The following is a 21478-nucleotide window of genomic DNA, read 5'->3' as shown; positions in this document are numbered from 1 at the left end:
TCATTATATTTCAATTCCTGTAGAGACTACATTGTGTTTACCATCCAAACTCTAATTGCCATCCATTCCCCTACACATGTGTCCTTTTATCCCTTTCACCCTCTCCCCTCCCACCTTCCCCTCTGGTAACCACCAATCTGTTCTCTGTGTCTGTGTGTTTGTTTGCTTGTTGTTGCTGTCATTTTTTATCTTCCACATATGAGTGAAATCATATGGTATTTGGCTTTCTCCATCTGACTTATTTCACTTAGCATAATGTCCTCAAGTTCCATTCATGTTGTCACAAATGACAAAATTTCATCTTTTCTATGGCTAAGTAGTATTCAATTGTATGTATATACACTGCATCTTCTTTATCCATTCATCTGGTTTTAATGTTGCTCCCAAAAGCCTCTGAGATGAATTAGAGGAAAGTATGAATAAATTAATCCTAAGGCCTATTTTAACCAACACAAGCATCTATTCTAAAGAGTTACATAGTGCACATCAGAGAAAATCAGAGCCAATTTCTTGTCCCCACAAAGAAACAAGAGTTCTATGAAATATTTCTCCCTTTCCTTGTACTGCTAGATAAACCGTAAATGTCTCCAATCCTCAGTCTATCTTAATTTTCTGCTTCAGTAATAAATCTACTTCCTCATTTCTAATTTTTTCTTACTCCAAAACTGTCTCTCATTGTGTCTTAGTTTTTCAGTGTCAGAGAATTAATGGAACACAGTTTGCTGACCTGTCCTCAAACTTCTTTAAAGAGTTGTTTTAAATACTCTCATTTTTTCACCTCTCGTTCTCTCCTCAAGACACTTTGAGTTTCATCATCTCCTTGTCACCAAGGCTATTATTTGTTGATCACCAGTAGCTTCCATGTTGACAAATCCCAGTGACTTCCTTTCTGAAACAGTATTAATCAACTTCCCACCATTATTTGAAGCAAGAGATAGCTCATGTGTTCTTGAAATATTTTATTTTTCTTGTTCCCAAGATCTCAAAGTTGCGCCTCCCCTGCCGTAGTTTTCATTTTTTTTTAATTTCTAAGCACTTTTATTTAAGAAAATTTGAATTATATCTATACATACACAAATACTTATAAGCACATTAAATACTGCTTTGCCAAGACAGCTAAGCATACTTCAGAACTCTTAACACTATTCTATATGGAATGCAAAATACCCTTATCTGAACTAACATGCATCATAAAACAAATTTAATATATTTCAGAATAAAGAAATTGGAAATCTGTAGGAAAGATGCTAAGATAGAAGCACCAAAAATCAGCTTAGTAGATATTGACCGCGTTTATTTTATATCTTTATAAAACTAGAACCTACAAATAATCTTAAGTAAATTTTTAAAGTACTATGGTTTTGCCCTGATGCCATTAGTAACAGTGACATAAGATAATTGCTACTAAGTTAGCCTTAATTTCTCATTTGCAAGACAAAACATTAATTCAGTTTTCTACTCAGTTTATAATTAAGTGGCGGGGATCTAGAAGTCTCGTTCAAGTTATGTGAGTTTTTTTTAACTTTGAGTTATCTTCATATGTGAATATCTAATAGGAAAAACAGAAAATGTTGATTTAAAATCTTAATCCTACTGCTTAGTGCATGTAATAAAAGTTAATGTAAAAAGTTACTGTTTATAAACAAAATTTACATATTTATATTTCCCTTTGTTTAGCTTCCAAAATGAACTTTAAAACCAAAGGTATAAAAATCTTTAATTTCCTTGCTAGAAGGTTTTTTTCCCTTTCAGGCTTGCTTTGGTGTTCAGGATCTCCAGCGATAAATGTAGTCACTCATTTCCGCATACCGTAAAGATGATTTCCCCAGTAACAGTATTTGACTCAATTGGTCCACAGTCTTAGGGTGTAGTCCATAATTAGCAAGCTCCTCATGAACAGTCTCCTTATCCAGTACTTTATCCATGGGCAGGCAGATATTAAATAAAGCGGTTGGCTCATGTCTATATAGTCCTTCAGAAAACAACCTACTGTGTGAGTATTTGAATAGCCCAGTCACAGAAGGTAGAAAATGAGGCACAATAGGACCCGTAATCTCCAAACTAACTGATCTCCCATCCAGAAAGAGTTAGTGTCTTCTCCTTTATACTGCATGCATTAAGTATTTGCATTGTGGTACCTTGGAAAGCCATAAGGATTAAGAAGGTGGGTGGAAGTCCTGTCAGGGACCTAAGGTAGCAATGAAACTCTTACAGCAAAGACGTAGATTCCATTCGCCAATACAACAGACCCAGGTCTGTGATCCTTTTGTATTCATGTTTCTCTTTACATAGCTTGACAGAGAGTATGTCTGCTTTTTTTAAAATTTTGTCTTGCACACCTATCTCTTTAAGCCAGGAAAAACTTTCTTCTCCATCTTCATCATCTTCATCACTGATTGCTCGTTCCTCCTGTCCCTTTGTCCAGAGGCTTTCTTCTATTTATGACCATTTTCTTTTATTAAAGGTAGAGAAAACGTAGTACTTTCATTTTTCCATACCTTGTCTTACACCTCTAATTGTAGGAGATATGACAGCCAGGAGGATATCATTTCCTGCTAATCCTGCTGCATGGAACAGGATAGTAAGCTCATAGATATAAATGTAGAACTTGGGATAAAGTTTTGTCTTCAGCAGATTATACAGAGAATTAAAGCTCACAGACGAGTTATTCATTAAAATACGTTGCACAGTTTCATCATTTGCCCAAGGACTTGTCTTTTCCGCTATTTTCTATCAGTTCCAACATCGGGGAACAGTGGTAGCCAAGGCAAGGCAGGGTGGAGCCAATAGATAAGACAGTGCTGGAATGTACAACGGAGCTCAGGGAAGAGTTTCGGATCCTGTGTACTTTGAGGCAAAATAACTTCTATTGTCCTACAATGCTGGACAATACCTTGAGCCTTTCCCTTTGCTTTCAAATGATCTCTCAGATAAAGTTGAGAAGAGGTGAAAGGAGTCAGGTTTTAATACTGCAGTCCACGGGTAACCCAGTACTTTCTGAGGATGGAATATCAGATCCGAGAATGATACATCTGGAGTCTAGAGTAATTCAGTAACTCTTTCACCCTCTGAGATCTGTTTATAAATATTGAGAAAAGCAGGGACTCAATCCTGTTTCGCTTTTCTTTACCTTCTACTTTCTTTCTATAAGTACTTACCTGTGGTTCACATTGTATTTCAAAGACTTTCAAATTTATCTCAAATCCGTGAGTCTTGTATATTCAATCACCTACTTGATACACTTAAACGAGAAATTTATTTTTCCCCAGATTTGTTCCTTTCCCAAACACCCATTTTTGTTAAATTGAACCCATTTCAGCCAATTGTCATACCTAAAAATTAAGCCATTTTGATATATCATTCCTTTTCACTCCCCAGTCCATATTGCCTTTTAGTTTCTATTGATTCTAATTAGAAAAATTTTTTTTTTTTGAGGGAGGTTAGCCCTGATTTAGCTTCTGCCAGTCCTCCTCTTTTTGCTGAGGAACACTGGCTGTGAACTAACATCCATGCCCATCTTCCTCTACTTTATATGTGGGGCGCTTGCCACCACATGGCGTGCCAAGTGGTGCCAAGTCTGCACCTGGGATCCAAACCAGCAAACCCCAGGCCTCCGAAGTGGAATGTGCACACTCAACTGCTGTGCCACTGGGCCACTCCCAGAAAATATGTCTTCATTGTGCATGTTCATCTGTCTATACTTCTCTAGCACTCATATCCAAGGATTTGCACTCACCTATAGATTACTCTAATAGCTGCCTAACATGTCTCTCTCCTTTCACTCTTTAATCTTTAAAGTCAATTGCCCATCCAGGGGATAAAGAAATGTTTTAAAGATATATATAAGATCAAAGTGACAGAAGCTACAAGAAGAATGTTTTGTTATAGAGGAAATAGAAAACTACATCAAATGATGCTGACAAGCTGATAAAGATGTTGACAGACTAGCAAGCATGAAATTTGGCAATAGGAGTGTCATTAGTGATCTTGATAAGAGCAATTTAAGTGAAATGGTGTAGAATGGAATGAGTTATGAAGAGAAAGGAGGTGATAAACTGGAGAGAATAACATAGTCCTTTCAAAGAGATTTGGATGAAATAAATAAGGAAATGAATAAATACTTGTAGTGGAATGTGAAAGAAGAGAGCGATTTTGCATAAGTGCGTTTATGTGTGCAGATGTGATTGTGTGTATATATTTCATTATAAGGGACATTAATATATGTCTGTGTAACGATGGAAAAGTCTAGAAAAGAGAGAAACTTGAGACGCAGAAGAGAGAAATGGAATGAGGAAACTGAGACTTGAGTTCATGATAGCCAAAGCAGCTAATTCTAGAAACAAAATCATGGAGAGGAGAAAACTGATAAAACTAACCTCAAATTATGCTAGCTCACCCCTCTTCAAATATTTGCTTACATGTAAACTACTTATATACGAGGTGAGACACCAAGAATTCCAGCAGAAAGAAGTAGTGAGGAGGCTGAAGGCTAAGCAAAAATTTCAGCAGCCATGAGCTACTGGTAACACAGACGACGGGATCCATAGCACACAAATATCCCAGATGTTCAAGAGAAACACAAGATGGTCACATCCTGAATGGACTATAGCTTAGGTTTAATGGGAAAAATAAACCCACCAGTCTGAACAAAGTTTAAAACCAACTCTGAATGGAGTTTAATCTGTATTGTCTGTCTACTGGAAAAAAACAGTTCAATAAAAATATAGAAACTAAAAAAAATGCTGAGACGTGAAAAACATTCTAAAATCTGAATGATAATTGTAAGCATAAACAAATTTGCAGAATTTACACAACCAGGCTTGCTGACAAATAATGCAACTATAATAATTAAAACAATGTAGTATGGGTTCAAGGATAGACAAATTAACCAATGGAACAGAATAGAGAATCCAAAAACAGAAGTTCAAAACTATAGTCACCTAATTTACAACAGTTACTTAATTTCACTGGGGAAAATATGATCTTTTCAATAATTTGTGCTGGATATATTGACTGTCTTTGACTGAAAAATATGAACTTTTACCCTTAATTCACACTGTACACAAAAATTAATTCCAAATGTTTGGTAAAGAAAATCCGAAATGTAATAAAATAAAGCTTGTAAAAATAAACATAAAGAATATCTTTATAAACTTGGGGTAACTTGGGATAAAGTTTTCTTAATTAGAATGTAAAAGGCATTAGCCACAAAAACATAATTAATCAAATGGATTACAATCAAATTAAGAATTTCTGTTAGTGAAAATACCCAATTAAAGGAATAAAAAAGCAATTCATGGTATTGTTATTCCCTTCCTGAAAAACACATGCAGTTTTTGGTAATACATATATCCGATGCTGTGTAAAAATATATTAAAAAAATCCTTATGTCCAAAAGAAAAAGACAAAGATAATAAAAACGAGACAGAAAAAGACAATTCACAGAAAAGTACTATTTAAATGATCAATAAATATAAACTTGCTTTCAGTGTAATTATTCTTTAGAAAATGTAAGTTAAAACCAACGTGTTGATTTTGACTCCTAGTGACCCTGTGTACAGTAGAGCAGAACCATGCCCTGTCTTTTTGTGCCATCTTCTCATCTTCCAGCTCTGTGTCAGACAATGCTCCATTGCTATTCATAGGGTTTTCATGGCCAATTTTTTTGGAAATGGGTGACTGTTTCTTTCTAGTCTGCATAGGTCTGGATGTTCCGCTGAAACCTGTCCACCACGGGTGACTCTGCTGGCATTTGAAATACCAGTGGCAGAGCTTTCAGCATCACAGCAACACATAGCTGACATAGTATGACAACCAACAGATGGGCAGTGTGGTCCCCTGACTGGGAAATGAATCTGGACCTCAGCAGTGAGAGCACTGAATCTAAATAGAAATACAAAAATAGAGGCAAATAGAAATAGAAATAGAAAAAAATAGGATAAATAGAAAAAATAGCTACATGCAAAACATTGATGGATCTCACAAATACCATGTGGAATAAAATAAGTAAGAAATTCCAGATCAGGCAAAGCTAATTTCTGGTGATAGAAATAAAAATAGTCATTATATTTACCAGGGGAATTGATAGTGCCACAGAGGGAGCATGAGACAGGATTCTGAAATGCTGAAAATATTCTATCTTTTGTTGGAAGTGGGGGGATTGCACAGGTATATAGCGAACACCAAACCATACACATAAGGTTTGTATACTGTCTACATGTATGCCGTACAGCAATTGAAAAGCAAGCAAAGAAGCAATTGAAAAAAATTTGCATATCCTGTATTTCCCTTGGATTAGTCAGATCACGACCGCTATTTGAATTAAGTATAGCTGGATAGACTGGTTTATTCCTCCTTTTATCACATGCAAACAAGCCACTAAACCCTGACCCCTAGAAAAGAAAGAAGTTTGTCTTTGTTGCTTGATGTATTCCAATTTTTGAGCAGTAAGATTTAACAGATATGATCAAATGATGTGTATTTTCCTGACAGAGTCTTTTGGGTAAACATTCTTTTACCTGTTAAACCTCAGTTTCACTCTATACAGTATGAATATGAATAACTTTGGAGATAGAAAACACCTTACCTCAAGTGTTCAACTTTATCCATTTATTAAGTCTGTGAATTTAGGGACACTCATGGAAATCTCAGCAGTTACCCTAATACTGGTTAAATAATTGTCAGATTATCTACATATTTGGTAAAGTGACCTCTAATATCAAAATTAGTATCTCGTCACAATTTTGGGCAACTTGTCTGTTATAGTAAAATCGAATATGCTTGCATGATTTTTGAACATCTAGTTGCTCTTACGAAGTGTATAATTTGCATAAAATTTAAGGCTAGTGATATTCAAGATAGAGAATGAAGGCAAGAGACAATTCCCCAAACCTCCCCAATTTAAAAGTCCCTTATGAGGTAGGAGCTCTGGACGTGATTTTTAGTTAATCCATAAATCCACAAATCTATGACAATGATTGCAGACAAGTCCAGGGCTCTTGTATACATTGCTTAAGTCCTCCTGGAACTACACGGAAGTTGCCTTGCAGTGTGAACCCTGATACGTCCACCGGTGTGACAGTTCCAAATTTACTTCTTCCAGTAATGAGCTCCAGAAAGAATATATAGTAGGAATGTAGAAGTCTATTGGGGCATGGGGCCACATTGCACCTTAATAAGTGGGAAAAATAATAGTCAATCACTATTCTCTCCGACCTATAGAGACGCTGCCATTCCCTGCTAAATCATACGGATTTAATTTTTTCCAATAACAATTCAAGGACTGGATGTAACATTATCTAACAAATTAGGCAGATCTCATGTGATTTCCAGTAATTCATTCCAACTCAAACTTTTGCTTGTGTACTTGTCATCAGTCGATGTGCCTCTGAGCTGCTCTCACACAAGTGCTATTTTAATTCTACTTAAATTATTTTTCCCATCCTTGACAGCAAATATACATAGCCTCTCAAACTCACATTCAAAATTAATATAATTTTAGACACAAAGGGTACTGACCCAGAAACTTTCAATTTTCATCTTTTTTTACCTTCCTCCGGGTTCCCTTACCACAGTGTCCAGTTGACATCTTTTATCTAGAACAAGAGGTATGTGATGTGTTCCTGTAGTCTGCAGTGGGATTCAACTTAAAGGTCAAACAAAGCTTCCGGAAGTGTCATTTGGCAAGTGTTTGAGGTTGGGGGAATTAAAAATTGTACTTGGATTTGACCTATCCTGTCCCCTACATTTCTTCACTTCATCATCCCAGTTCCCTACAGGTCACCAAAACCCCTTACATAATGCTGGTATTAATCATGCTGCCAAATCTACAACGAAAGTGTCTTGCATTTCTACCACTCTCATTCTCTCTAATTCAACTGTCTGGAACAGGGGATATGTTTAGTTATGCCTTTTCCCTCAGTGCCACTTTGTATGCCTTCAGAGGAATGTGACTGTCGGTTGCTCAAGCTTCCTTGGAGAGATTGGGAGATGGAAGAAGTTTATCTCCTAGACATGCTCAATTAGTCTTACAAGTGTAACAATCTCTCCTGTAGGACATTTTCCAAACACTTCCTAGGTGTGGCATTCTGGTTCCTATCTGCACTCGTGCCGCATACCCAGGCAACACTCAAGCTCACATAGTTAAGATATCTTTCATTTGTTTTCTTCTTCTACAATGCTTCAGTTCTTGTAGTATTCTCGTTATATTTTCTTTTAAATTTCACTTTAAAATTGTCATCTTATTTAAAATATGAACTTCCTTTTTTTTAAAAAAAAAAGTTGTATAACTTAGGTTAGGCTTAAACAGTCAAAACTCCAAGAGAGTATCCCATTTTTAGTGAATGTTTCTTTTTTTTTTTTTTTTTTTTTAAAGATTTTATTTTTTTCCTTTTTCTCCCCAAAGCCCCCCGGTACGTAGTTGTGTATTCTTTGTTGTGGGTTCCTCTAGTTGTGGCATGTGGGACGCCGCCTCAGCGTGGTCTGACGAGCAGTGCCATGTCCGCGCCCAGGATTCGAACCGATGAAACACTGGGCCGCCTGCAGCGGAGCGCGCGAACTTAACCACTCGGCCACGGGGCCAGCCCCTTTAGTGAATGTTTCTTAGAGCCTTTACAATGTCCTAATTTCCATTGTTGTCCTATAGTAAAGCAAGAACTATGAGAGAGAGAGAATGAGAGTGAGAGGAGGGAGGGAGAGGGAAGGAAGGAAGGAAAAAATTTGAAGCGGAAAGTTGTCCAGGCTACCAGCGCACGTTAATTGTTAGGGCCCTTTGATGGTTGTCACATACTTGAGTTAGTTGGCTCCGACAGCATTGGTTTTAGTCATTTATTTATTTTTGTGAGGAAGATTGGCCCTGAGCTAACATCTGTGCCAATCTTCCTCTATTTTATGTGAGATGCCACCACAACATGGCTTAATGAGTGGTGCTAGGTCCGTGCCTAGATTCTAAACCCATGAACCCCAGGCCACCACAGTGGAGCACACAAACTTAACCACTACACCACTAGGCCAGCCTGTAGCATTGGTCTCAAAGGAGTTTAGGAAAAAATGGGTATGTAGCATTGTAGGGGTCATGTGCTTCCAATTTACATGTTTTAGATAACTCGAATGAATAAAATTTTATTATGCAATTTATACCTTTGTACCTATTGTACCTGCAATACAAGTTTATTTGACCCTTATAATGTATGCATTTCAAAAAAATTAAAATCAGCACAACTACTTAGTATAGACTAACTATAAAATTGGTTCCTATATTGATATCAAAATTAACGCATTATTAGAAGAAATGAATTACTGAGATTTTGGAAAGAACAAAACAAAAGTCAGTAAATCAGTGTCTGCATAGGGAAATGACTTCAGTTGGAGGATACGTAGCCCATTTAAAGTGCTTGCTGAGCAATCACCCCTTTAATTTGATGAATGTAGACAGTAATTTGTGATGATTTAAGCCTCGAAGTTCTATTTTTCTCTCAGATTCATAGAGTTTCTTTTACTTTAATATTTGGGTCATTGCCTTAATTCCCCATTTAACATTACTTGTGAAAAGACATTCCTATTTCTAAAGGGTGGCCTTTTTAGCGAACTTCTTTCCACTACAGACTTTAACCTTTAAGCTCACCATGTTATGGCACTATATGTAAATAGCCACCTTGATACTGACATTTGGCAGGACTCCAGAAAGAAGAGTTGCGGGAACACAGTGAACTGAGCTTTCGTTCCTTCAATTTTAAGTGTATATTGTACTGTAGCATCATTTCTCCTGGAATTGGAAAAAATATTCTTGGGTATTTTTTTCAGTCTCTCTCTCTCTCTTCCTCCTTCTCTTCCTCTCTTCTTTCTTCCTTTGTCCTGTTATATTTTGGAGTGCAGTTTAAGAAAGACTCAATTATATAAAAAATTTTGGACTTCTATTTGCTCAGGTCTTCATATTATTTCCTGAGCTATGTTTTAATAATTATACAGATTAGGTCATAAATTGGTATTAATTTGACATTACATTTACTTCTTTATTAAAGGTGTTTAAAATATGACATTGAAGTTTTTCGTTAAAAACTTAAGCACCTATATATTTATATCATCAAAATTGATAAAAAATATAAATGGGGCTTAGTAATTTAATTAAATGTGAGGTTTTGGGTCAAACTAATATTCCTCAAAAAATAAAATTTTGTTTTATATTAGATTCTGTTTTATAATGGCATACTTATGTGGCATTGGTCTTTAATCTTATTCAGTTTAAAATTTTCTTCTTGCAAAATTTTTATTGCACCACTTTTTGCCTTTCTGATTGATAGATGTGTATGCATTGAGGACAAGAGTAATGAATTAATTTTTACATTTAATTTTCATGTAATTACTAATGATAAATAGAAATAATTAGGATGTCAAACTTCATAAGCTTAATTTTAGTTTTCATTTAACTAAATTTGAATTGTCTATCTTTATTTTGAGACAGAACAACAGGAATATTTTCTTTAAAGTTGTTAAGCAAGATTTTGCAATATCTAGTTTATGCTTTAGGGGTCCAAGTTGATCACTTTGGTCTATTTTTATGAGAGACTCGAATCTTCTTGGAGGATATCTACTCTGAGAAATATAAAAGTAAATAAAGCTATGTTTGATATAGCTACACAGATTATGCATCCTCAAATCCTTGAATTCCTCTCTAAACATCTTTTCCTCTTGTCTATTCAGCCATTATTCCATGGTGAAACCCTAGATTTTGTCATTATCAGTAATAACAACATTCATAGTGCCCAGTATCCCACACTCCACTTTCACTCATGATGTTCCAGTGCATCCCCTCTAGTTTTCCGGTATTTGAATCCCAAAGGTTTTTGGATAAAAATATATCCAAAATGAAACAGGCAAAACTACCAGAATTCTTAGCTGTCTTCCTCCCCTCTTGATGGAATGATGAGACATCTACTGTCCTGTGTAAGGCCAGGTGCTCTTGTGTACTTGATCCAATGCTTGTTTGATTATTTGATCACATTACTTACGCAGTTGTTCCTGTTTACTTCTTTGTGATTGACTATTTCATCTTTATGGAATCAGTCCTGTAATTGCACAAGCCAATACATGACAAAACAAGAAGAAAAAGCAAGTCCCTCTGATGACCCTACATCTTCTCCTATTGACTCATTGACTCCTCTTGCCTACTGACTCATTTCTCTGCTGATTTTTACAGCTATAATATTTCTATTCTCTTCTGAATCCACTCTGAACAGGCTTTTGTCTCCATCATTCTTCTCAAAGAACAGTTAACCTCTAAATGTTGAATCCAATGATCATTTCTCAGAAGTCATCTTACTTAGCATGTGAGCAACATTCAACACAGTTGATTCTCCCAATTAAGGAAACACAAGCATTTATAACAAATTGCCTCTGTCCAAAGCCCCCTTGTGGTACAAGATATTCCCGTCCAATTATCCCTTTGTTATGGCACAAGATACTTTTCCCAACTCCGTTTCCAAGGCTTCTTATGGCATGAGATAGCCTTGCCTAATTGTGTTCTATGGCACAAGATAACTCTGCCTACAATATCACCTGTGTCAAAAGAAATCTCTCTGTACAGAGTAAATAAGAACCATCTACCCACAATGAAGTGCAATTCTGTCAAGAGATCCTTCATTCTACTTAATAGAATGTGTCAGATGCAGAGTATTTACTGGTCACTTGCTATTCGTGAGAAGACAGCATAAACCCCTTTCTCAGCTTTCCTCTGAAATTAGTTTAGTGCCAGATGATTGCATGCTGGTCAATATTATGTGGGAAGAAGTATATGGAACTCTGCAGGTATAGGAATAATGACCCCTACACATGATATTCTATATTTTCTATTACTCTTTGTGATGGCTACATAGGCCGTGTGTTTAAGACAATGGCATCACAAAATGACAGGGACAAGAACACCCGATCCATTTCTTGGAGAGTCTGCAACAGATTCTGAACTGTGAATTAAGAAACATTGTTATGTTAAGACACAGAGATTTGAGGGTTAATTCAGTCGCCAAATACATAAAATCTCTCATACTTTCCTCCAGATATTGACCCTCACATATTTAACTGCCATCTGAAATTCCACTCTTGGAAATCTAATTAGCATCTGCAAATTGAAATAACCAAACCTAATTCTTGATTTTCACTTTTTCCAAAAAATTAGTTTTGCCCACAGTGTCCCTTCATTTTATGTACCCTTTAGACTAAAAACTTTGAGTTGGATTTGACTCTTTCTCTTGTGCTCTCATCCTATATCCAGCATAATCAAATTCTTTTGGCTAAAACTTAGAATATTTATAATCTCAATCCAAACAGTTTCTCTTCCCATTGTTATCACCTTAACCACATTACCTCTTACCTAGAACATTGCGATGGGCTTCTGACTGATATATTGTTTTTTCAAGTTTTTAAAGATTATTTTATTGAGGTCACACTGGTTTATAACATTGTATAAATGTTACATTGTACATCATTATATTTCAGCTCTGTATAGACTGCCCAGTGTTTACTACCAAAAGTCTAGTTTCTATCCGTCACCATTTATATGTGCCCCTTTACCACTCTTACCTTCCCCCCACCTCTGTCCCCTCTCATAGCCACCAATCTCTTCTCCATATCTATGTGTTTGTTAATCTTCCACATATGAGTGAAATCATGTGGTATTTGTCTTTCCCTATCTGACTTATTTCACTTAGGATAATATCCTCAAGGTCCATTCAAGTTGTCACAAATGGCACGATTTTGTCTTTTTTATGGCTGAGTGACATTCCACTGTATATAAATACCACGTCTTCTTTATCCACTCATCTATGGTGGGCACTTAGGTTGCTTCCAAGTCTTGGCTATTGTGAATAATGCTGCGATGAACATAGAGATGTACATATCTTTTTGAACACATCACACTTCTGACTGAATCTCTACAGTGAGTTTTCATCTCTTTCAGACTAGCATCCATACCATAGCCTAAAAGTGTATGCTGGATTTAGCTCTGATGTCATAAGGAAACATTGCTGGGAGTCATGGAAAAAGATGTGACCTAAGAATCGATACCCATTTGTATCAGGTGGTAGAAGATTACTGAAGAGGGCAGCAGGCATTCTTTCACTCTAAAAGATTCTGTAAGACTGTATGAACTGTATAGTTTCTCTTGCTTCTGAATAGATAGTTCCTACAGACACATAATACTTAATATTGAAGATATTGGTACAAGGTCTCAAATAACTCTATTTCTAACTTGTTTGTGGTATTCCTTGTATTTTCCATGATATCCAGGACCAACGTTAAATATGGCAGAAGCAACAAAAATATCAATTATCATGATGCAAGATTATTTGGGAGATATATAACTAAAAAGAAAAACAGTGTAAATCTTTGCATGTGATGCTACAGGTATAAAAACATATTTATACGGGCTACAATAAGTAACAATACTAGCTTTTGGAAATTTGGTGGCTTGTGTAACCATTATCTGATGTGGACTCTAAAAAAGGTAGAGAATATTTTCTCACTTCTATATTATCAAAGATCATTTTAACTTAGACTGCAAAAATCAAATTGGAAATTTAATTGCTGCTCATAATCTAAATGTCAGTAGTGGCAAATGGAAGTTGGTGATATGTATGGTCTGAAATACATTTTACCCACTGCAACTAATTTTTTTTTTATTGTTCTAACCACATGAACAAACAGCTTAACATACCAAAAAAAATCAGTGTTGAGAGAAAAATTATCAGGTCCCTGATTCTAATGAGAGTTGCATAGTTGGATTGTCTATAGCTTTTAAATTAAAAATCTAATATCTTTTCACGTACAGTTAAGTACAGTTGCTAAGTAAAATTGGCCAGTGATGTAATAACTAATTTTGGCCATTCATACAAACACACACACATACATACATGAACTTATATTTCAGAAATCATTTAGCCTTACACCTGGAAATCACTTAGTGAAGATGTAATTCAGGCCTCTGTCATGCAGCTGGAAACAACTGTGAAATACAGATGCTGTAAATACAAGATAAAATCATGGAAACAGATTAAAACTACCATTCTCATTTTGCAATATCAAGACAAAGCTTGGTTAATTTGGCTTTGTTAATACATATTAATAATTAAATCTTCATCAGTTAGCTCCTATTTAATTCTCTCAACTGGCTACAGGGTCTCATTGTTTTATCAGGCTATATCACCATCTTATTTAAAAAATAAAAATATTGGAGGCTAGCCCTGTGGCCAAGTGGTTGGGTTCTCAAGCTCTGCTTCTGTGGCCTGGGGTTTGCCAGTTCGGATCCTGGGCACGGGCATACGGACATGGTTCGTCAAACCATGCTGTGGTGGGTGGCAACCCACATAGAGGAACTAGAATGATCTACAACTAAGATATACAACTAAGTACTGAGGTTTGGGGGAAAGAAAGAAAAAAAAGAGGAAGATCAGCAACAGATGTTAGCTCAGAGCCAATCTTCCTCACCAAAAATAAAAAAAAATAAAAATATTTATACAAAATCAATTTAATTATTCTTGTGGAAAATATCAGCTGGAAGAATCAGAATTAAAAACAAAATAGATACCATGACTATAGATCCATTACAAGACACTATCTTGATATTGGCAGGAAGATAAAAATCAAAGATAAAAATATACATATTACTACTGATATTAGGTACTAATAGTATTATACCTAACACATTGAAAGCTCAGGTGCCAAGTACTCTTCCAAGTGGTTTATGCTGATTATATGGAAATTCCAAGATGGTCCTTAGGTGGCAGTTTTTTTACATGTGGAATGGAATTTATAATTAAGTTTTTCAAAGATACACAGCTGGCCAATGAAGGAATTAGATTTCAAACCCAATTATCATATACTGGTTTTCTTTATTTGTAATATTTCTAATATTTTATGGATAGAAATAATTTCTGACTTTGGTCGTGGAGACATTTGGCACCAATGATTTTAAGATTTACTTACAAAGTATGCCTCAATGAGTTTGTATTTCTGTTTAATTGTTCCTTCAAACAATTAAAGCAACTGGGAATCCTGACACTTGTGACAATGGCTGACATAGTTTTGAGCTCCTATGGGCTTTGCTTCATCTGGTGCAGTGATCCTCAGACCCAGCCCTACAGATTCTGATTCTATTTGGAGTGAGGCTTAAGTACTGGCCTGTGTGTGTGAGTGTGTGTGTGTGTGTGTGTGTGTGTGATGACAAAGGGTAAAGGTATGTAAAAAAAGTCCAGATAGTTGATTATATAGTTAACAATATGTGTATCATATATACATATTATATATATAAACAGTTAAATATCCAGATATTAATGCAGCCAGAGTTGGAAGCCACTGATTTAGAAATTTAATTTGAATATTTGTTACAGTGTTTACATTCTGGTAATGGGATAAAAACGATAAACAGGTAAGGTACCACATAAATACCTGAGAGTGGCATTGATGATTTGTATATTAAAAATAAAATTGTATATGCCAGGGAAATATGTATGGTAATGGATGGAAAACTAGACTTCTGGCGGTGAAGCTGAAGTATAATAATGTACACTTGAAATTTACACAATGTTATAAACCAATGTGACCTCAGAAAAGTAATTTTAAAAATTCATCCTCTAAAATAAATTATATTTATAAGAAACCCCAAAGTCTTTCCAAAGTGGTTGTATATTTTTACAATTCCACCAGCAATGTGTGAAGAAAAAAATCATCCCATATCCTTGCCAAGAATAGGTACTTTCAGTCTCTTAAATATTATATACCCTTTGGGTGTAGAGGAAGCTTATTGTAATTTAATTGGCATTTTCCTGATGATTAAAGGTGATGAGCATACTTTTATGTGCTTATAAGATATTTCTGTATACTTAGTGAAGTGTCTCTTCAAAACTTTTGCCCATATTTTAACTCAACTCTTTGTCTACTTGAGTCATATTGTTTTCTGTATATTCTAGATACAATTTTGTCATACATGTATATTTCAATTAATCTCTCCACAGCAAAAGAAAGTATAATTATTGTCTAGTATAGTAAATAGAATATATTCTTCAAGAGCAAAGAAAGGCATGTTTCCTGCCCATTTTAAAAGATCCAGGTTTCCTAAGCTCAAGTTCTTCTTTTATAATGCAACACAACACGGCTGCTGTTGTCATTGGACTCTCTTTACCTTGCCCTATGGAAATTTGGCCTTGGGAGGTTGGTAAAAATTGCTGATGATCTGGCTACTACCATTTCCATGAGGAGTAAACTTCTCTTCATCTCTGTCAAACTCAGGAATCTTTTGTCAACTACCAGCATCCATGAAACCATGGCAGCCTAACTTGTTGGCTTGCAAGTACTTTAAAAATCTCAGACCTTTTATAATTTTTGACAATGATTTCAACTGCATGGAAGGTGTTTATGATATATTTAGATTTCTCCATCCAAACCTCTCTTCTGGACTTATGGATATTTCCAAAGAAATTTAAGGAAAAATAATACAAAACATTTTTCAATCTTGTCTTCTGGAAGATTCTGGTACCAGTTAAAGAGGTCTGATGATGCATGGTAACCCAGTATTTATATGGTTATGTTGGAAACAATGGAAAAATCCTCCCAATGATTAGAATGTCAAAGTAGATGTTGGTGCGTGCCTTCCTTAGTATAGAATATGACCAGAGATAAAATATACATTTATTTATAGCCAGTAATTGTTTGATGTATGGTCATGGACTCGTTGATTTGAAGATTAGTGACAGTTTTATGTCAATAATAACATAGGTATTTCGAGTATATTTTGTGTCCTATTTGAATGTACACCAAAGTTTACCTACTATAGAGGAGCATCTTGGTAATCAGGAGAACCGAATATTCAGTCTTTGTATAATTGTTAGCTTGTTTTCTCAACCAGACCATACTTGTTCATTAAGTCATATCTAGCCACAATATCTGTCACCATTTCTGAGTACCCTGTCAATGGTAGAGACCAGTGCTGAGCCACTAATATGCCATCTCTCCAGGAGAGAACAAACTAGCTACCTTGTAGCTGGTTGATTACATTGCATCTCTTGCAAAATTGACAAAGCGAGCATATTTTTCTTTATTAGAAAAGTGAATTAATCTTAATATGGACTTACCTTCCTTGCTTCTGATCTTCTGTCCACATTGTCACATGTGGATTTAGAGAATATCTTATTCATTCTCTTGCTACCTCACACAACATTGCTTTTTTTTTTTGAGGAAGTTTAGCCCTGAGCTAACTACTGCCAGTCCCCCTCTGTTTTGCTGAGGAAGCCTGGCCCTGAGCTAACATCCGTGCCCATCTTCCTCTACTTTATGTGTGGGATGCCTACCACAGCATGGCGTGCCAAGTGGTGCCACGTCCACCCCTGGGATCCCGGCCGGCGAGCCCCGGGCCGCCGAGAAGTGGAATGTGCTCATTTAACTGCTGTGCCACCGGCTGGCCCACAACATTGCTTTTGACAAGTCAATAATTGTACAGCAAAAGAGGCAATGAACAACACCTTGTGGTGGTTAATGGTCTTTCTGTATACATATCATCTAGAAAGAGTTGTAACAGAATATTGACATATGAGTCTAAAATATAGTACTTTTTTCAAAGCCAGAACTCAGATATAAGAACCAATAGATGCAAGCAGAATGCTCTCTCACTGCAACCCTTAATTACACTCTTAATTTTCCTTAATTCTTATTCCCCCACTTTTGCCTTCCTATGATTTAAATGTTTTCTCCAAGATAGTAGCTCTTCCACTGTGGAACACAGCAATGATTCCAGTGAACTAGAGATTAATACTACTTCCTGTCCATTTTGATCTCTTCATACCATCTGGCCATTGGGGGTTCCTTATGCCACTGAAGCATAACCAATGGCTGTGGTGATTGATCCTGAATATCATGAAGAAATGAGACTGCTGTGTGGGAAGGAGGTATATTTTTGGAAAGCAGAAGATTCTTTGGGGCACCCAGAGATGGCTCCCGTGATTGACAGATTTTGTGTCTTCCCTTTTGGGGAGAAGGGCGATTATCTGTTCTTTTGCACAATGATGTTTGTATCATATAAAGTGGAAACATGATGCTTTTGGTTATTATCGTTTCTATACTTTAACGTGTATAGAAGGATGTGTTTGAAAGCTGAGCATCTAGAGAGACAAACTGATTGTGTAGGATGCTTTCTTTTCATGTTAAAACCTACCATTGCCTTCTAATATCTTTTCGTGTATCTAGTATCCCAGACTCCCTTGACTGCAGGATCCCAAATTCAAATCACATTTGTGAGATTTGGAAATTGGAAGAAAAGCAGAAGCTATTATTCTCCAACACCTTCAAAAATTGCTAAAGGCTTGGGCAGATGGAAGAAATGATGCTTGCAGTAGCTTCCAGGACATCTGTAGTGAATTGCCTTTTTAAGTGATGCAGGCAGCTGGGCCACTGGTAGTTTCTCGTAACTTCTATACTTCCAGATCTTCTTCTATGATTCCTCGTGATATCTGTTCCCCATCCCTTTGCACTTGTTTTGAAACCAACAAATTTCCTGAATAAATCCCATTTTATTAAAATACCTGGAGTGTTTTCTGCTCTTATAACAAAACCTTGATTAACATATCAATCATCAATCTATTTTAGGAAATTAATAGTTTCCCTTTGAATTATGCATTAGTTCTTTTTAGATTGTTTAGTAGGGACAAATATCTGTAGACCTGATGATCTGTAAGTTAAGATATCATTTAAATGAAAATAAACACAATTTCTAATTTGCAAAATTTGCTGAGTGTCATGCTGAGTTCTATGCTCAAAAATCTCTATTTTACTGTATATGTTAGTCATTTTCAAACTCTTGGGTAGATCAGAATCACTTGCAAGATGCATTAAAACAAATTTCTGGGCCTCACCCTCTGATTAATTTTCAATAAGTTTGGGGTGGGCTGCAAGAATTTGGATTTCTAAGAAGTTCCCAGGTAACGTCAATGCTGCTGGTTCAGGGATCACTTTTGAGAAACACTGCTCTTTCTCTCTATTTTAATTTAATAAATATTTAATGGATTATTTTATATTTTTTTAGCAGACCTTATATTTTCTTTTTTTTTTTCTGATTCAGACTTACTGTCTGTCACTAATTCCTCAAGAGTCTCCTCAGCCAGCTCATTCGCCCAAACCTAATGGTCTCTGATGTAAATCTTTTCATTATCGACCAGTTATTTTTATGAAACAGCTTTATAGACATTCAGAAATGTGAAACTCTCATGTTAAACATGAATTTTGAAATGATTTGTGGTGAACAAAGTTAAGCATAAGAGAAGAAAACAGAAAACTCAGTTTGGAAACCGTGCGTATGTGTACTTCTGTTGTGTATATTAGTTTTCAAACTTGGCTCTAATATTCTTTGACATTTCTCCCCTTAAGTCTCGGCTTTGTGATCGGCCTTCAAAGAAGTATTTCTTTGAAGCCTAATCCACTATTTAAATTGGTCAATTCAATTCAACAGTCAATAGATTCATTAGGTGTTCTTACAAGGAACTGATTATTCCTGTGAATGTATAAGTTGTCCTATACCAGTTCAATATCCTTTAAGGAACCTTTCTAATTGATACTTTCATTCATAATTTCATTTCATTTCAAGGTGGAACAGAAAAACTGATCAATTTTGTTGATCACAGGCAACATAATCTTTAATAGTGTTTAAATGTAATCTTTAATAGTCTGATCCACCACCTTTCCATTGTCACCCCGAGAGTAAATTTAGTTAATGTATCTGTTTCATCTCTCTTGTCTAAATGATATTATTAATTACTAAATTAATTTCTAAAATCATTATTAAGTATTATTAATACATATAATGCTATAAATGAGTAGATAAAAATGCTGAGAGATTTAAATAAACATTAGTTGCTACATAAAAACCCAACCGGATCAGATGAGACTTTAAATATAAAATATTGTCTGGATTTTGTAATTTATTTTCTGATTATAAGAAGGAAATACAGAAAGTTATAAATACAGAAATCTGGTAGTGGATCCTGCATGCCATATGAGATTATAAACATATTTTATCTCAAATAATATAACTTTTTTAATTACAGGATTTGTCAAATTTAAAATCATCACATTTTTCACATAAATTAAATATTTTCTGAATCTCTCAAAAATAGATATCTGGGAAAATTGAGCCTGGATGATAAACTCACACCTGGCTGCGTTCTTCCAGAACAGCTGCCTCTCTGAAATGGCCTCAATTCTCCAGTCCATTATCTGTAGTCGACTTCATTTATTTTCATGATTGTCTCAACTTTCTATGTATCCACATTTTGAAAATGTGATGTGAGAAGTTTAAATGTTTTGGGTCAGATTCCATAGAAGCAGAGCCTAAGACAAAGATCCAAGTGCATAGAGTTTGTTGGGAGAGGGTTCTTCAGGAAGCGCCTACAGCGAGGAAGTAGGCCAGAACAGGAAAGTAAGACAGAGCTGAGCAAAGATTTGGTGTCAGATAAAGCCTAGCTTTGGCCCTATCCACTGAGGGACCCCTCTGGAGCATCAACTGTACCAAAGAGTTATCCCTGCTGAGGGTCTGGTCCAGCCTTTGTAACCCACATCAGGTAGCCATTGGCTGCGGGCTGCTCATGGGCGTGGAACTTCCCTCGTGAGGCAGCTCCATTCAGCAGAGGACAATTCTCCAGAAAAGAGGCATCTATGAGACTTAACAGCTGACAGAATGGAAAAACAGAAACTATTGAGATTATGTTTGTTTCCTTATTTGCTTTAAGACAATACCTTCTAGTGAGGAGAGTTCAATTTACTGTTTAAGAGTATAAACGCTGAAGCAAATCCTTAAATTAAAATTCAACTCTACCACTTAGGGATTGTTAGGGGCAGGTTAATTAACCTTTTATGTCATACATTTTTGAATCTGAAAAAACACAGATGATTTTGGAAGAATATCTTTATCACAAGGCGCTTGTAAAGGTTAAATAAGATCATAAATGTTAAGAATTTTGAACTGTTTGACCTGAATTAAGCAGTACATGAATATTGTCCATTATCATTATTATTTTTAATTCTTTATGAAAATATGTGGGAAGATAGGCGGGTAACTAGAAAGTGTATTAGGTACTCCACTCAAAAAATAGGAGAATTCCAAATATTTTCTCGCAAACTACTTTTATAAGTAAGAATTAACTATATCAGGTGCCTTTTCATATATCCATAAATATAATAATTTTGGTCAATTTTCCATAGATAGTAACTTTAATTATTTTCTATTTCAGAAACTGTTAACAATGTTGTCATAAAATTTTGCATATGATTATTATGAATATAGAAATGTTATTCATTTTTATTAAATACCTATAAGTGGAATTTCTAAAAGAACACATATTTTAAAGTTTTAGGGGACTTTTATCAGATATTCTTCTAGAATTTTGAACAATATTTTACTATAAATAACTGTGTATCAGAAAGTTTCTCCTCAAAATATACACTTGTC

At 35.5% G+C, this 21478-nt stretch overlaps 1 pseudogene; it reads right to left on the bottom strand.

Moving 5' to 3' along the window:
• Positions 1 to 1766: 1766 nt before the first annotated feature.
• Positions 1767 to 21478, bottom strand: part of LOC100067074 (protein downstream neighbor of Son-like) — a 116417-nt pseudogene continuing 96705 nt past the window's right edge.

This window comes from Equus caballus, chromosome 26 (genome assembly GCF_041296265.1).
Source record: "Equus caballus isolate H_3958 breed thoroughbred chromosome 26, TB-T2T, whole genome shotgun sequence".
In the NCBI taxonomy this organism is placed as follows: Eukaryota; Metazoa; Chordata; class Mammalia; order Perissodactyla; family Equidae; genus Equus; species Equus caballus.
The sequence above is the reverse complement of the archived record's forward strand: the minus strand, read 5'-3'. Positions and strand labels throughout refer to the sequence as shown.